The 17,763-nt window shown below is 42.6% G+C and overlaps 1 protein-coding gene across 1 annotated transcript in view; it reads right to left on the bottom strand.

Annotated features, from left to right (window-relative positions):
- PPA1 (inorganic pyrophosphatase 1) overlaps positions 1–17,763 on the bottom strand; it is a 49,686-nt gene that overhangs the window by 8,956 nt on the left and 22,967 nt on the right. The window lies entirely within an intron of this gene.

The raw sequence follows: 17,763 nt of genomic DNA, 5'->3' as shown, positions 1-17,763 counted from the left end.
ATGTGACCATCAAATATATTCTGAAATGTAAATTGGTGAATCTAGGAGGAATATGGACAGTCTTTATTTTAGCTAGTACATCACACACACTTTACAGAAGCAACAAATTCAACAAAATATGAAAATAAGTTAATTGGTCAATTTATGTTGGAAAAAAAATTACAGCTTTCAGGATGCCTCTGTAAAAAGATACCAGTTGTATAGCGAAAGCTGTTACTTTTTTGCTCTGGCAAGTAATAAGATTTCCATCCAGTTGTTGCAGGAAAACACACTCCCATCTACTTCCAATCAAAATTAAAAGGAGTAAACCTTTTCATTATGATGTTTCTCCTGTTGGTTCACAACAGCACTAGGAATAGTAAGGCTGCAAGAGGTGACTTCCAATGCAGATTATTGTTTGGACTACAGTATTTTGTAGCCAAAGACACTGGTGAAAGTGGAAACAGTGGTACCAACAAGTAATGGTGCAAGCGCTTGAATGCAGAAGCGTATACTTTAAGAAACAGAATATATTTTCTTTAGAGTATGTAGTCATGATGGAGCAAACCATGTAACGTGATCAGAGGCAGGCTACACACCAGTAAGGAAAAACTTGAATCTAAATGTTTTCATGTAAAGTTATAACAGTGTGCTTAATATATCAAGAAAGGTTTGAATACCAATAATCAAGCTGCATAAGAGCAAGTAATGGACTTCATTGCTTTCCTCTGTCAGGCTATTTGCAGTGCTCTGTATCTCTGCTGTCCAACACATACTGTGATGCAGGGTATAACTGCCTTAGAGCATACATTGCATACACATTTTTTAAAATTATATTGTCGTTTCTTTATAATAAAGAACAATAATAATAATAGCATGTTCTTGTATAGCGCTGCTAGTTTTAGTTAGTGCTTTACAGAGACATTTTGCAGACACAGGTCTCTGCCCAGTGGAGCTTACAATCTGTTTTTTTGGTGCCTGTGGCACAGGGAGATAAAGTTACTTGCCCAAGGTCACATGGAGCCGACACCGATAATTGAACCAGGCTCCCCTGCTTCAAACTCAGTGCCAGTCAGTGTCTTTACTCACTGAGTCACTCTCACTTCTTTAACAGGGATGTATCACCATTAGAATGATCTATGTCAGTGGTAGGCAATATGATATACCACAAGAGCTCAGACAGAAGGGGCATTGCAGCGTGGGTAGGTTCTTCTCCGCACCCCCTCATCTCTTTAATGATGGCACACTGATGAATACGGTCCCATTCCTCTCGTCACACAGGAAACTAGTGATTTCATTAGCACTGCCATTAGGCAGCAGAAGGGGTGAGAAGAAGCTGCAATCCACCCCAGCAACATCTCCACTCTCCATGTGCCCTGGATAAAGAGGGGGAGTGGGCTGCAGGTGTGGCTAGTGGTTATGGGGCCACAAGAAAAGCCCCAGAGGGCTGTCAGTTGCTCACCAATGATCTGTGCTGTAGATAATTTAGTTGCATTGTATCTACCTGTTATCTCTGGAGTTCAAAGTTAGGTGAAATGACACAGTCTATGATGACTGAAGCTTCCTGTACAATATATGACATCACCAAAGTGGTGACATTGCAGGCACCTGTTCTCTTTTTTTGGGGTGTAGTCTGCCTTTAGGCAAAGCCATCATTAACCAAACTTATAATGGGAGAACAATAATCAGATAATCTTAACATAGCACGCAGGAAAAATAAATATTTTATTTTTCCACAGGAAACCAGTTAGCAATTTCTTTATTTTACTCACTCATTTACAAAGTTTATAAACGTTTCAAATGCTTGGCCCAGAAACGTTAGTTCTCGGTGTGACGATGGAGAGGATTTGGCCCGGGATTAAAGGGGTTACACCCCAATTGGCCACCCTCTAACCTCACCAGGGAGACAAGGGGTTAACTGGGCTGAGGCCCAGACGTGTGATTTAACCCTTGTCATAACCTGAAAATGTATATTCCCTGTTCCCCCATGTTTTATTATTAATCAGTGTCTGCATCACACACACACTGGGATCCATCCGGGAGCACAAGGGTTAATAGTGGTATAGTGATTATAGCCCTTTGTGTAACTTTCCCGCCTTTTCAGGCACCATTTTGCAGGTCCCCATTGGCCGCCATTAGGGCTCAATGCATTTCAATAGAGAATTGTGCTGTTTTAGTCCTGTTTCCTGTAAAGACCAGCAGGTGGCGTCCGAGAGGGAGAGCGGCGGTTTCCCATTGAAAGTCAATGGGCCCATTGACTTCAATGGAGATTCCTCGAGGTGCCTTTCGAAGAACGAGTTGGCTGCCGTCCAGACCGCAAACCGGATACAATGTCCTTTAAAAGAGTTAAAATCACTTGAGTCAAGTTCAACGTTAATTGGCGTGGGAATAAACAGTTCTAGAGCACCTAGAAATAAAATTATTTTTGCCCCTAGTTCCTAGGCTTCCCTCCACTCGACCACAACCGGGTCCCCGAATCCTGGACCCCTGATAAGGGTCGAACCGAGAAGAGCGGGTCGCGCCATAGGCTTCAATGGCGGTGGCAGAAACAGCTCCGAAAAATGACTAAGTGTGAAATGCTGTAATTTAGGAATCCATATCTCCGGTTCCGGAGAGACCAGAGGATCAAGGCTTGGGGTATCTGTAGTCACTGCTCCGGCATCACTGCAGAACCATCCTTGACCCTCTTGGACCAACCCGACGGAGTATGGACCCCCTTGAAAGTTCGGGACTTCTACCATTGATTCTAATGGGGGAAAAGCCGCATGGTGAAAAAATGACTAAGTGTAAAATGTTGAAATGTGTAAGTCCATGTCTCCGGTTCTGGAATGCCCAGAGGGATGGGATTTGGGTGGCATGTAGCCAAGGTTTCGGCTTTAATGCATGCCCATTCCCAGCCCCCTCAGACCAACCAGACGGAGTATGGACGAATGTTTTGGATTTTCTCATAGACTTCAATGGCGGCGGTTCCCCATTGAAAGTCTATAGCAGGAAACTCCATTGACTACAACGGCGGAGTTGCTCCATTGAAACCCATGGCGGCGGAGCCCGTTGTTTTCAATGGCGATTTAGTGAAAAGCTGAGATTTCTTTTTAGCGGAGATTTTTGTATTAAAATGAAAAATGATTTAAGGTGCATTTGTGTAACTCCGGTTCCGAAGGTCGTAGCACGTCTCTTTTTGGACCATATGGTGTCCCAGTTCCGACATTGAGAACTGGGAAGTTTGGACCTGATGGACCCAGCGGAACCGGATATTTTAATACGTTTATGTTTTATGTTTAATACTGTGTTTCAAGGTATGGTTAAAACCCAGAGGAAATTCTTTTGCATACCAGGATAGCAGATGGCCCTAGAGGCGACCCAATGTCTAGGACTTAAGTATTGTTCAAAGGGTTTTGTCACCCTCCCTGTTTACCTAAGGGCGGAGGAGGTTCAAACCAGAGCAGTCAATAAGTGTACCATTTCACACCTTTCAACAAAGGTTTTCCTGCCAGAACTCCAAATGGATAGACTGGCTGGCATTCCTGATGCAAATGTGGGGCTTCAGAAATGAGACCACAGAGCTCTACTGCGCATGTCCCAACAAGCAGGGGGGCATGGATTAAAATGTGTTCCCAGGCTAGTGAGTGGCTGGAGGTAATTGAAAACCAATCACATGTACTTAAGGTTAAGGATAGGTCCACAAAAGGTATATAATCTGTGGTCAAGCCCTTATCCAGTGTTGTTCATGTTCAAGTTCTTCAAGTTGCTCAGTCTGTTCTATACCATCTTGATTGCTGAGAGAAACGCTATGCACTGTCTTCCTGCCAGAGGTCTTTTCAAGTCTTTGGTGTCTCGATGACTATGAAGAGTGCTGTATGAACTGCCAGTCCAGCTGTGACTGCTTCATCATTTCCATTTTAAGTAAGTGTCTATATTTTGCCTCTTATTTGTACATTTTTGTGTGTTCACCTTTATCAAGGAATAAATTATATTTTATCATATCTAAGTCTCGTCCCAGTTCAGACCCAGTGATAAATATATTGGTCGACAAACCACCAAAAAATCTACTCGCCACACAAAAAAATCTACTCGCCACCTAGTACCAAACGTGTGCTGCTTGGGCCAATAGGAGCTCGCCACGATGTTAAATCCACTCGCCCGGGGCGAGCAAATGTATAGGTTTGTCGAACACTGAATATATATCAACTGTTATATATATTTATGTGTGACTTCTACAGCCTGCCATAATCTCACCGTGACATTCGGATAAAGCTTTAAATTTGTAGCTGCTGGTGACATCTCCTGAAGATCCTTTGTCTGCTGAAATAAAAGGACTGCCCAGCACATTGTTCTTTTCCAGTTCGTAATTCTGTCATACAATTACATTGGCATCTTGCAAGACATCCAGAGGACTCATTTAACCGTTTGTACTAGTAAAAAATTCTTAATAGATCTTAATGGAAGGCAAAGCCGTTGAAATCTCACAGGTACTTCTTGTGTGTAATGAGACTTGTGAAGTGTCAGAAGCACATTACACATGAAGAGGTCTTCAAGACTTCAATAAGCTCAATGGACAAAGAGTGAGACCTGTAAAAATCCGAAAAAGCTTAGTACAGGTGGAGATTGCAAAGTTTTAAAAGCTTAGCATATCTATTACATTCATGAAGAACGCACTTGATGATTCATTAAAAAGTGTCACAATTTATGCTTCATCCACATGCTAGGATCAATCTGACTATATTAGATTATGTCAGGGAAGCTTGAGGACTGGAGTTGAGCACCCGAGAGAGGACACTCTAAAGCTCCATTATTTTTTTCAAACGTACCAGTACTACATCTAAAAACTGACCACCATACTATCTGGCATCCTGTACCGACCTACGGCGAGGAGGTTTTTTTGCCAGCAGTGTTTCAGCTGGATCATTACATACACTCATTTCCAAGAAGTGATGTGTGCACTTCACCATCTGACTTCTGCACAGAACAAATGTCTCTGTCACAACCTTATGCACATAAGGGCTTTTCTTTTATCCAACATCAAAGCATCCCTGTTGAGGACCACTGTCAGAATCAGTGCAGCCTAGAGACTACAGAATGGCGTGTGAGACAGAGGTCTGGGGGCCAACAAAACAGTTTGACTTTTTCAATGCAAAAAGTTAGTTCTACTGATTACAAGACAGGCACTGCAGAACTCAAGAAATAAAAAATATAAAAAATATGGCGATAAAGCTTCATAATATTCAAGTATTAACAGCGATCTTTGCTTGAATTGTACGGCAAATTCTCACACCGTGCAATTTGTTCAACAGGGGCCAATATCTTTTTATGCCCATACATTGTACGCTCTGCGCAGAAGAGACTTGCAGCTAACATTTTACGCACACCATTAAGAAAATGTATGTATTGCTTTTAATAAAACTACACACCAAGCTAGTTGTGTGTGAATAAAATCTCAATAAATAAGAATTTAAAAATAAAATCTGTCTTGCTGTTGGCATCTTGGAAAGTGTATCCTTCCAGGTACGGCTACAGCAAGTCAGACGCCTCTGGCGAAGATGCTCCTCCACTATCCAGGCTTGTCTGGGACCTTGATCTCTTCTAGGTCTGTTTAGCCATAACGTGAAAGACCGTATCCTTCATCCAGGATAGAATAGAAGTCTGGTCACTAGGCCCCTGGCCGCAGATTTAAGGACTCTGCATCATTTCTTTGCTGCGAGCAATGGCTTACTTGAAGCAGCACATATCCTGGCTTTCTTAGCCACCTTCCTCTCACGGACTGCAGAGGTACTGGATCAAAGATGAAGCAAATAGAAAATCTTCACTTCATTGTTAGTCACTCTTTTGTATCACAATCCCTTTATGATCTAGGGACTCACCAAAAAGTTTCACAGCGGCTATTTGCTTTATTCATCTTCTATAAATCATGCAAAATCGCAAATCTCCTTAGTCCTCAGAAACGCTTCAGAAAGATCAGGCACCATTAGATGGTATTGTCCCTTTAAGACTATGATGGGGTCCGCATGTCATCGCACGTGTGATGTCAGAGCGTCATTGCCACTGTAAGGGGATGAGAAGGCGCACGTGCTCTGTTTCTCTGCTTCCTGCTCACCGAGGGATCCAGAGTTTGGTTCCAGTCTACCTGCGTTCCTGGGCGCTTCTGCAGTGTTCCGTACGGTCACATGGCCTCCGGCTGGCCATTTAACATAACGCTTCTGCTGGAGCTTCAGGGGGAGAAATGCCGACAACCCCCTAGATTGAACTGCACTGACAGTCCTGGTGAGTACCAATGTAACAAAGTAAACAGGACTGCTATGCTGTAGGACAGGAAAAAGACTGCCTCTGCAGGGGAAGGGAGGCGCTTATATACCAGGTCCCTGCAGAAGAGTTTCCTGCCCTACCTATGCTGAGGGAGGAGCCAATCCCAATTAGTACCCCCTGCCATGTGGGGATATGTATTGTTTTTTTTATTAGGGGTCAGCAACCTGGCCTGTGTATGTATGTAGCCTTATGACAAGGTTGCCTTGGGCCCCACACTCCCTCCTCCTGTCAGTGCTGGGATTCAACTACCGCCTGACAGGAGAGAGCATAGCTGGGGAAGGGAGCTGGAGAGTCCAGGTACATAGCACTTAACAGCAGTAACACGTGACATATTAGAATACATAATGGGAATACGTGTTGTAAACATAAAACAGGAAACGTAGACCCTGCTCTAAAGAGATAACCTCACTTAGATTGTAATCTGGGGACAAAGCCTGGATTTGGAAAGTGGGGTGATTGAAACTGGACATCATAACACAATAGTAGAAATAAGCAACAACCCTTTTAATATAATTTAAGGAACTCCTCTGTTCTGGGAATGCCAGGGGAAAAATAAATAAAAAATAATTAAAAAAAAAAAACTGACACTAGACATGAACAAGGGAGAAAGATTAAAACGAAGGGGGACTCCAAACAAACTCCTTTAATCTTTCTCCCTTGATTTTACATAATTAATCAATTGTTTATTCTTTTTCATACACCTGTGTGCTCCTGTTTGGATATATTTTTCTGTTTTCATATTACCCCTATTCTTGGAGCACCGCTGCCTACTGATACAATAGCATATATATGACAGCTTTGGTTAACCCTAGTATCTAGGCGTGCATGCGATATACTGTGTGTTTGATAGATAGATATATATTTAACAGTTGCAATCTGATTAATTAAATGATGCTAAACTCCGTTTGCGAGGGTGCAAAGGACAGATATCAGTTTGTCGCTGAAACTTAGCATTAACCACATTACGTTTGATATCCACACAGTTACATAGTAGATGAGGCTGAAAAAAGACATGCGTCCATCAAGTTAAACCAATGCAAATTTAGACAGATACTTTATCCTATATCCGTACATACAGGATATTGACCCAGAGAAAGGCAAACAAAAAAGCCCCCAGTGAAATATCATCCAATGATATCTCATAAGGGGAAAAATAAATTCCTTCCTGACTCCAAGAATTGGCAATCAGATTACTCCCTGGATCAACATCCTTCCCATGTTTACTTATTTGGTATATCCCTGTATACCTTTCTAAAAAGATGTCCAACTTTATTTTGAACAAAATCTATTGTATCTGCCATCACAGTCTCCATGGGTAATGAATTCCACATTTTAACTGCCCTTAGGGTAAAGAACCCTTTCCTTTGTTGCTGATGAAATCCCCTTTCCTCCAACCAAGGGATGACCCACAGTCCTTTGTACTGCCCTTGGGCCGAATAGTTCTTCTAAACTAAGCCTGCCGTCTACAAGCACTCCTAAATCATTCTCTATCAAGTATTCCCCTAATTTATTCCCATTTAATGTGTATGTCGCATGTTTATTCTTGCTTCCCAAATGCATAACCTTACATTTATCTGTATTAAACCTCACCTGCCCAAGTTTCCAGTTTCTCCAAGTCATTCTGTAGACAAATTACACACTGCTCTGATTCTACTACTTTACACAATTTAGTATTATCGGCAAAAATGGAGATTTAGCACTTTATGCCAACCTCAAGGTCATTAATAAACAAGTTAAAAAGCAGGGGTCCCAGTACCGATCCCTGAGGTACTCGACTCACGACTTTAGCCCAACCTGAAAAAATTCCATTTATGACAACCCTCTCGTCTATCCTTCAACCAGTTTTCAATCCAGGTGCATATATTTTACGGAGTCCAATTTTCTTTATTTTGTACACCAACTTCGTGTGGAACCGTATGAAAAGCATTTGCAAAATCTAAGTAGACCACATCAAGTGCATTACCCTGGTCTAAATTCCTATTTGCCTCCTCAAAAGAAACAAATAAGGTTAGTTTGGCATGATCTATCCTTCATAAATCCATGCTGACTATTACTAATAATTTTGTTTTCCATTAGGCAGTCCTGAATATTATCCTGTATTAAACCTTCAAGTTGTTTCCCCACTATTGAAGTCAGGCTTACAGGTCTAATTCCATGGTTGTGATCTAGCTCCCTTTTTAAATATAGACAACACATCTGCTTTACGCCAATCTTTTGGTACTGATCCTGTGGAAATGGAGTCCTTGAATATGAAATGTACTGTATTGTAATGATAAAAATGCAACAGTGAAAATGACATCCTTCCAGATAGGATAAAAAGGAAGTTGAGGCATTTCCTATATTCAGGCACCTTTTGAATCACCATGCATTTAGAATATCAAGTTAGATTTCAACCAAGGCAGTGTCAATGAATGACACATGAAATCTCACATTTTCGCCTCAAGACACTTTGAGAACCTAATGTGTGATAATGTATGTTAGGAGCTTCAGTTTGTTCATCCTATTATTTTAATGACATAGTCTGCATATATTGTACTGTATGTTTCTTGTAATATTCTTTTTTCTGTAACCAAAGCACTGTACTCTGTGCATATTAAATCTAAAATGTAATAAGTATGTATTTGGGCTCTAATTGAACTTTGCACATTTGAGAGAGTGATTAAACTTTCGGAAACATTTTGCAACAATAGATGTGTGTGCTAATAACATTTTTCACAGCGAAACGGGGACCAAGGACCTACCTTGTAGCGTTAAGACTTTTTAAAATCCTTGGTGTGGCAGGCTTTTAAGGTGATATTTATGGCAGATTGAGGTGTGGGGGGGGGGGGAGATATAGTACTCATTTGAGGGACCCTGCAGGGGTGAAAAGCAGGTCAGCAAAATAGCTGTGTGTATGAACTCTTCACAGATACCAGTCTTGTGCTCACAGGTATGCCGTTCGTGACAGCAAGTAATTAAAAATGTTAATTACATTTTTGTTTTGTTTTTTAATTATTCCTGGACACTAACCTCTTATGTCAGTTTGATTGTTTCACGCAAAGCAACAAGCACGGTTATTATTGCCAGTATTAAAGATAATGTGGTAACAGAAGGTTGAAGATAACCAGAAGCCAATATTTATGCGCCAAGCGGTTTCGCTTCCAACCGCCGTCAAGAAAATATATACATATTGTTAACCACTTTGTTGCCATGGCTTTGATGCACAGTGGTTGACATTTAAAAAATGCTATGTCTATTGGAGATTGGAGAATTAGTCCCTGGTACTTGGAAATATTCTGCCCTGCAGGATTCTTTCCGGCAAACACAGGAATGGTGGCAGCGCTGTAGAAAATTCCCATCTAGAGTATTTGAAAAAAATGCTTACAGTAGATAGTTTGTGGCATGTGCCGATGGGAACTTTGTCTGCTAAACGCCCTTAATATTCAAGCTCAGTTTTCTTTTCCTCTTCTGCCTGTCATAGAAAGGACTACATTTTGTGAGATACAGAGAGCTTAATTGCATAAGACTCACTGATACAGACTGACACAGCTGCTGACTGCCATAAGCTGGCATTAAAAGAAGTATTCCAGTATTTTAACCATGATGGCCCGTCCCCTAAGGGTGTCTCAGACTAATCTGATGGGTCGCACAAGGGAACATTAAGACTGTTGTGAGATTTTAGTGTAGTAGGAAGATTTAGGGCCACATGCAGAGAGCAGCGCTAACAGGAAAAGCGGCATTTTTTGGCGAAATCTGCCTTTAGAAAGGCAGGTAATGGCGAGTGTAGAAAAAAGCGCCATTTTTTTTTTTTTAAATCTCGCCGCGCGGCTGGCGAGAACCTAAATCTCGCCAGTTTTTAAAAGGTCCCTATTCAGAAAGGGACGATCGCCATCTAGCGGCTGTTCGCGCCAAAAACATGGCGCGAAATTCAACAATTAGCTCCGCCAACTAAAGTTGGCAAGAAGCTGGAGCTCGGCGGCCATAGGGGAGAAAAAAAAAAAAACATTTTAGCAGCGCGCATCTCTCCATTTTCAACTGGACACACGCATTCATGAAAAAAATAGCAGATTTCTCACCTTCCTGCATATGGAGAAAAAATCTCCCCATTAAAGGTACATTTTATTTCCCTCGCCAATAATTTCCAGCGCTGCTCTCTGCATAGGCCCCTTAGTGTCTTGACAGCCGCATTTCTTGGCGCCGTTATGCTACAACCAAGTATACACGTTACATTTAGAAGAAGTGGTCATTGGGTTTTGAAAAGTGCCGACACCATAGTGTGGAGTATGCTGGAAAAAAAATCTTTCAAATAAAACACGGCACTTGACAACTGATGCACTAAAACAAATATTTCAGCAACTGGGTAATTTGTAGGAAAGAAGGTTTAAAAAAATAATGATTTTTATTTTTATTTTTTTAAGCGAGTTTCAGTGTAAAAATGAAACGAGCCGAAGCAGCCCCCCTCTAAAGTCCCTCACAGGCCGGATTTGGCCCACGGACACCAGCTGAAGATCCATGTGGTATTTGTTTAACCAATAATAGCTTCATTGTTACTTTACAAACAAAAGGAAAAAAAAAAAAAAACAGTGATAAACAAATTACCTGTAGACCCACAGATTCTCATCACAGAAGAACATACTGTACTAAATATTTGGTTACCAAGTAAACACTGAATTTTTATACATCGGATTTGAAAATACTTCTACTTCTCTGATTATTTAAAAAAAAAGGCACTGTATGAGATGTGTGCAGAGGTATGCAATGGAGACCGTTTAAGGTGAAATTAAAATAAGGCTTTATTGCGCCTGTTCCTTTAAACACTGCAAACACAAATATAAAAGAAAAACCTACTCCACTTTGGAGAAATCACTACACATTCTACTCCAGCCCTATCTAACTGGGTAGGTAGCTAAGCTGCTTACCACCCCAAACAAATACATATAGATATACAACAGTCCAAGAAGAAAGCTTATTTGTTTGTTGTAGCTGTAGGGCAGGCCTGCACAACTCCAGTCCTCGAGGGCCACAAACAGGCCAGGTTTTCAGGATATCCCTACTTCAGCACAGCTGACTCAATTAGTGGCTCATTCATACAGAGCCACTAATTGAGCCAGATGTGGTAAAGTGGGGATATCCTGAAAACCAGGCCTGTTTGCGGCCCGAGGACTGGAGTTGTGCAGGCCTGCTGTAGGGGAAGGCCTCTCTGCTCTTCTCGGTCAGCACCCTTGTGTGCTATGGCAATGTTTGTGTCCAGTCCCCTTGTCTTGCTATCAGCATACAGTCCTTCTGCAGCTCAAGACATCTGTTCCTCCAGTCAGCCCTAGTTGTGGGCTAAGGAAATAGAAAAAGCCTGTTCTGAGAAACAGGAAGACTAACAGTCTTAATCAGCCAGGTTGAGTCTGGTTGATTGCTGGATTTAGAGACAGTTTTTCTCAAACAGTGATAAGTCCCTGTTACATACCTCCCCTCCTGTTTGTGGGAAGCTCAGGCTTACCACGGCCAAAGCCCATCCTTCCACTCGAGATATCTCTGCGGCTCGAATGAGATTGGATGGAGTACAAAAACCCTCAGTCCCACTGGGATTGGCGTCTTTTCTCCAGGTTATTAGTGTCTCCTCCAGAAGGTGCTTGAGATCAGCACTCAGTCGCTCGAGGACTTTTTCCAAGTACAGTCCTTCTATGGACCGCGGTCATGAGATTTCCCCAGCGTCAGGCGATCCTCTTTGTAGGAAGACTATATGGCGACAGTTGCAGAACGTTTACGCAAATAGCTTTCTCTCGCTATATTTTCCATGGACTCAAATTTTAGCACTAAATGTTCATTCCTTATAACCCTTGCTGAGGTCTTGCAAAGCCTCGGTCAGCTTACTTTTGAATTCTGTTGTCTGGAATCTATTCGCACTATCCTAGCCTCGTGCCATTTCATGGCACTACTTAAAGAGCTATTTTTGAATGCTATTTGAGTTTTCAGCTCTTGAAGCTGTCCTTCTGCACTTCTTTTTTCACTCAATGCAGTTGCCAGTTCAGCTTCTTTGGGATAGAGTTGCGATTCCACATCCATTTCCAGAAAACACCCTATCTTTTCAGCTTCATCAGATAAGGATTCTTCTGGTTTTGATTCTGCATTCATACCTTTATTTGTTGCCTGTTTGGCAGCTGATGTTTTAGATAGTGCTTGCTCAGGCGGTTCACACTTTGCAATCTCGTTTTGCAGATGAGCGTTGTCCCCAACTGTACCTGTACCCTGGTCTCAATGGGTATTAGTTGCTGTGGGATACCGACACTTGGGAAGGGTCAATCCTTTTTCCTCTAGTGGAGACACCTGTACTTTACTGGTCCGCAGAGCCTCACTGTTTTAATTCTGTAACCTTTTCAGACTCCAAGGTTTTAACCACGGACCGTAAAGTCTTTGCATACTCTCTCTCTCCCTCCCTGCAGTACTGGAATCTCATTTCTCAGTCTTTCAAGCTCTTCCACTTCTAGGCTTTTCTGCAAGTTTAATTAATCCGCGAGAGATCCCTGTTCCTTGAGTGCATCGTGCAATTCACCTCTCGGGGTCTTTATCTCTTCACTGTGCTTTCTCTGAGCTTGCATCCAAAATTCATTATATTGTAGAGCACTGAATTTCTTAGTTAGGGCCGCAGCTGCTTGCCTCAGTTTCTGGATCTTCTTGTGCTCCTTGTACAGAGTCTCCTGGTCTTAAAGCTTGGCCTCTAGTGATGCTCAGGGCAGCCTTCAGTTTCTCATGCTGCTCTGCGGGGACACACTGGGTAAATCTGACGTTCCTGCAGCTTCATTACTTCTTTAGCAGCCTGCAGATTATCTTCCTGCAGAGATCGCTGCTTCGCCTCGACATTCTGGAGGTGCATTCGCAGACCTTGCAGTTGGTTCTGCAAAGGGTGCTCTGAATGTGTGTGTTGCTCCAATGCTTCAAACTTTTCATCTTCCAATAGTTTCTTAAATTTTTGTAGCTCCTGCAGCTTTTCCTTCTTTTCACTGATGTGGTCGGTCCAATCCGAATTTCTTTCAGCCTTGTATTTTCTTTTTTTGCAATCTCTGTAATTTTCAGAGCCTCCTTGTAGTCCTCCTTCCATTTACGCACGTCTGATTTGAGACTTGCGGTCTCCCGGCGTGAGACTTCTATCTCTAGGTTGAGGGTCTGAAGCTCCTTCTGAGAGACTGAGATCCATATGAAGACGGAGGATAGCTTTTTGCAAGATGTCCAGCTCCTAAGTGAGACTAAAATGCTTTTTAGAGACTTCCAGTTCTATGCAGCAACTGCTGATCTCTTGGTGTGATGCATCCAATACTATGCGGAGAGTATGAACCTCATTCTGGGATATGTCCAACTCTGTATTGCAATTGTGAACCTCTTGCTGAGAGAAACTAATTTATTTCAGTGCCTACTTATACTTCTTTTTCAGGTTAGCAATCATTTTGTCAGATTTGCTCTGTTTTTCCACCATGGTGGCATTAGTAGCGTTTGCAGTAACTAGCTCAGTCTTGAGATCCTCCAATTCAGTCCTGGCCAAAGAGTAAATTGTGAGCACATTCTTCTGTAGCTCAACGTTATTTTTCTGTAGCTCTGCGTAATCACCTATCTTCAGTTTCAATTGTACACAGAACATATCACAGTCATGCCTGGCAGCTTGGAGAGCATCTCAGAGCTGGTCAAGGGTCGTCACTTATTGGTTCCGGCTCCGCTTGCCTGGTATGGTTGGTTGAGGGTTTCTCACTGTTAGCGACAGACACTTCTTTGGGACCTCTGGATATTCTGTCATCCGTGGGACGAATCCTCAATTTTCTCTAGGCTGCAGGGTATCTCGGACTTCCTTTTTCTCCGTGGGATCTGCGGCCGTGTCTGTTCCTTCCACGGTAAGTGAAAAACTGCTTTTCTTTTTTTGCCCCTTTGTTTTGGACAACTCCATCCCATCAAGGATACTGGAGTCTCCTTTATTTGAACTTTCAGTAGTTTCACTGTATCCGCCAGGCTTTTCTTGCAGTTGTGTTAGCTGGCGTAGAGATATTCAGTGATCTGCTGCTCCCGTTCTTGCTCCTGCCGATCACATTGATCATCATAGAGAGCGGTCTTTTCGGTACGTACCAAGTTCAGGCACCCCTACTATTCTTGGGGTGTGGCTCGGTTCGGGTTCCCCATAATAGAGGTTTTTATCCTTATCCGTATCTTCATATGACTGGAAGGGCCACTCTTCCGAGGGGTAGGGTTCATTACAGGAATGCCACATCTTGTCCTCCATTTTGGCGGTATCAGGTGTATTTTCCTTCCTGGCCTAGGGATGCGCTATTGCAGCTGTTCTCTGTCTTCACTAGAACCCCAAATTGTGGTAGTCCTACAGGTGGGCAGACTGTTTGTAGAGTTTGTAGCTCTCAGGCATTTCTGTAGGCTTTTTCTTTGTCTTCTTTACTTTTGCAGATTCTGAAACATCAGTAGCACTGTGCACACATTCCTTCTCATTAGTGATACCAGATGTGCACCTGCCAAGAAAAACCTCTGTACCTTCCTTGTGTCCACAGCACATTGCTTGCTGCTGCAGTTCCTTGGCTCGTTTAAAAAAAAATAAAAAAATATTGCTTTGGCTGCTGCCCTTTTTCTGGGGCCACCCTCGTCGTCCGAATAAGGCCTTAAGGGACACTGCTCCATGTGGCTGGGCTCTTTACACCAGGAACACTTTTTCCCCATTCTTGCAGAGTCTGTATTTGACTTCAGCTGGGCAGCCATTTTAAATACCCAGGGTTATTTTTTTATTTCACAAGTGGTGGAGTAGACTCTGGTCCCAGCATCAGTACTTTGTTTGGGTCACCGTCTGTCGCAGTCCTCCCAGTCCAACTCTGGCATTGTGGCTTTCTCCAGTGCAGTTTTCCTGTCTGGATGTGTAGCCTTTTAGTTCTGGTCGCTGTCGCACGTGACACTTTGTTTTTGTTGCTCAGGCTGTTTGCAAAAACTTAAGAAAGCAAAAGCACACACACACACACACAAAAAAAAAAAGTTCGCAGGCAGCCTCCGGGGCCCCTTTAAACTTCAAGGGCCACCTCTCATCCCAACTTCTGACACCATACGTAAGAGATGTGTGCAGAGGTATGCAATTGAGACAGTTTTTAAGGTGAAATTAAAATAAGGCTGTATTGTGCCTGTTCCTTTAAACACTGCAAACATAAAAGAAAAACTTACACCACTGGAGAAATCACTACACATTTTACTCCAGCCCTATCTAACTGGATGGGTAACTAAGCTGCTTACCACCCCAAACATATATACATATAGATAAACAGTCCAAGAAGAAAGTCTCTTATTTGTTTGCTGTAGGGGAAGGCCTCTCTCCTCTCCTGTGTCAGCACCCTTTTGTGCTATGGCAATGTTTGTGTCCAGGTATAGAGGTCTGGTCCCCTTGTCTTGCTATCAGCATACAGTCCTTCTGCAGCTCAAGACATCTGTTCCTCTGGTCAGCCCTAGTTATGGGCTAAGGAAATGTTCCTGTTTCTCAGAACAGGCATTTTCTAACAGTCTTAAATCAACCAGGTGGAGTTTGGTTGTTTGCCTGCGCAATTAACCAGCACACTTCTGGATTTAGAGACAGTTTTTTCTCAACAATGTTAAGTCCCTGTTACAAGCGCCTATCGCCAATTTGAACCCATTAATCAGGTCACTACCATTAGTTTATTTTGGTCCTGAAGGGGAAGTACCTTTAACAATTAAATCCCACTGATCTACTTCAGCTCCAGCATAAGTAGAAGGAACGCGCTCACATGTATCAGTTTAGCTACAGTTTTAATGATTATGTACTAACCATATTTTAACCCCCACAGCCTCACTACAAAGAGCACACAAACAAGGGTTCTACAAGTGCTGCAGAGATGACAAAGTTGCGGTGATCTAGGCTTCGTTACAGATCAGCACTTCTCCAAAAGAGGAATATCAAGAATTGAATCCTGAAGCATGTGGCCAGAATGCAAAAGTAAATGCACTGACATTTAATAGTATTGCTTCAGGCACCCTTGGTAAGCTCTTCAGGTTAGGAATTCCCCTCTCAAACCACATGCATTATGCTCTGGAGCACGTACACATTTTTGTCTATCTTTATTTAAATAGCGCTTCACAGCAGTAATACATGTGGCATGATATTCCCATTATTATGTGTTCTAAGCGCTTGAGACATAAAAAGTAACAATAGGAAAAAGGTGTCCCTGCCCAGAATAGCTTACAATCTAAGTGGTGAGTAGGAAGACCATATCAGAGAGAGACAATAGGCGGGTGTTCTGGCAAGGGTGTATGCAAGGTGTCAAGGTCGATATAGGTAGTGTAGAGCAGGTGCGGAAACTTTCCCCCTGTCTGCACTCTCCCCTCACCAAGTCTCTGGTGTCAAATGACGCCATGGGGTCATGTGACGTCACGGTGCCATGGCAACGTGACCCCGCAGCATCATTTGACGAGCCGCCGGAGAAGTTAAGTGAAGTTGCAGAGGTGTCAAGCGATCCCCAGCATTTAATTTAAATGCCTAGGGGAAGAGCACCACCACCTGAAAAATTTCGCACCCCCCAGTTTGCGCACACCCGTGGTGTAGAGCATCAGCCACAGAGCTCCATATATGCTCCGTTAAAGAGGTGAGTTTTAAGAAAAGGTCCTAAAGGTGGATAGAAAGGGTGCTAGTCAGATATTGGGTGAAGGGCATTCCAGAGGTGTGGGGCAGTGAGTGAGAAAGGTTTTAGGCGGTAGAGGAAGAGGAGAAAAAGGGTAGACAGAAGACATCCTGGAGAAGAACGCAAGTGTCTAGCAAGTGTGTAGCAAGAAATTAAGGCCGAGATGTAAGGAGGGGCAGAAAAAGTATAGCCTCGAAAGCGAGGAGAAGAATTTTGTTATTAGCACCGAGTACACCTATATCACTGTGTAAGGCACTCTCTGTGTTGGGCAAAGCAGCCTTGCAAGAAAAAGGAAGCAAATAACCCTAAACAGGGCACAGGTAAATAAATCATTTTAAGATCCAAAATAGCATCTGAAAATATAGACCTCAAAGGAAAAACGTGTAATGCTGGTGGGGCAACATTTTTCACAAAATAAGGTTATTTGAAGCAGAAGAACAAATAGTCATTTGCATGATTATAAGATTACTTTGAGATTTTCTGGCATAAATCACACACACCGCACCACACTTTTTTTTTACCATATACTTAAAACTAATTTAGGTTTTCCCATTTTCTGTCAGGAGGTAATTTTTTTTTCTTTTTTTACTACATATGCTTTGTAACTAGTACAAGATGATCTAAAACAAAAGCAGACAGACCATGCTTAAACCCCATTCAAAGTCTGTAGTGTGCCAAAGCCTCAGAGTACTGGGCACATGAAACACTTTAAAGCAGGGGTGGCAGCAACCCCAGTCCTCAAGGGCCACCAGCACATCAGTTTATCAGGATACCCCCGCTTCAGCACAGGTGGCTCAGTCCTAACAGTCACGGATTAAGCCACCTGTGCTGAAGCATAGATATCCTGAAAACC

This window comes from Ascaphus truei, chromosome 8 (assembly GCF_040206685.1).
Source record: "Ascaphus truei isolate aAscTru1 chromosome 8, aAscTru1.hap1, whole genome shotgun sequence".
NCBI lineage: Eukaryota > Metazoa > Chordata > Amphibia > Anura > Ascaphidae > Ascaphus > Ascaphus truei.
Note: the sequence above shows the minus strand (reverse complement) of the source record. Positions and strands in the feature narration are given on the sequence as shown.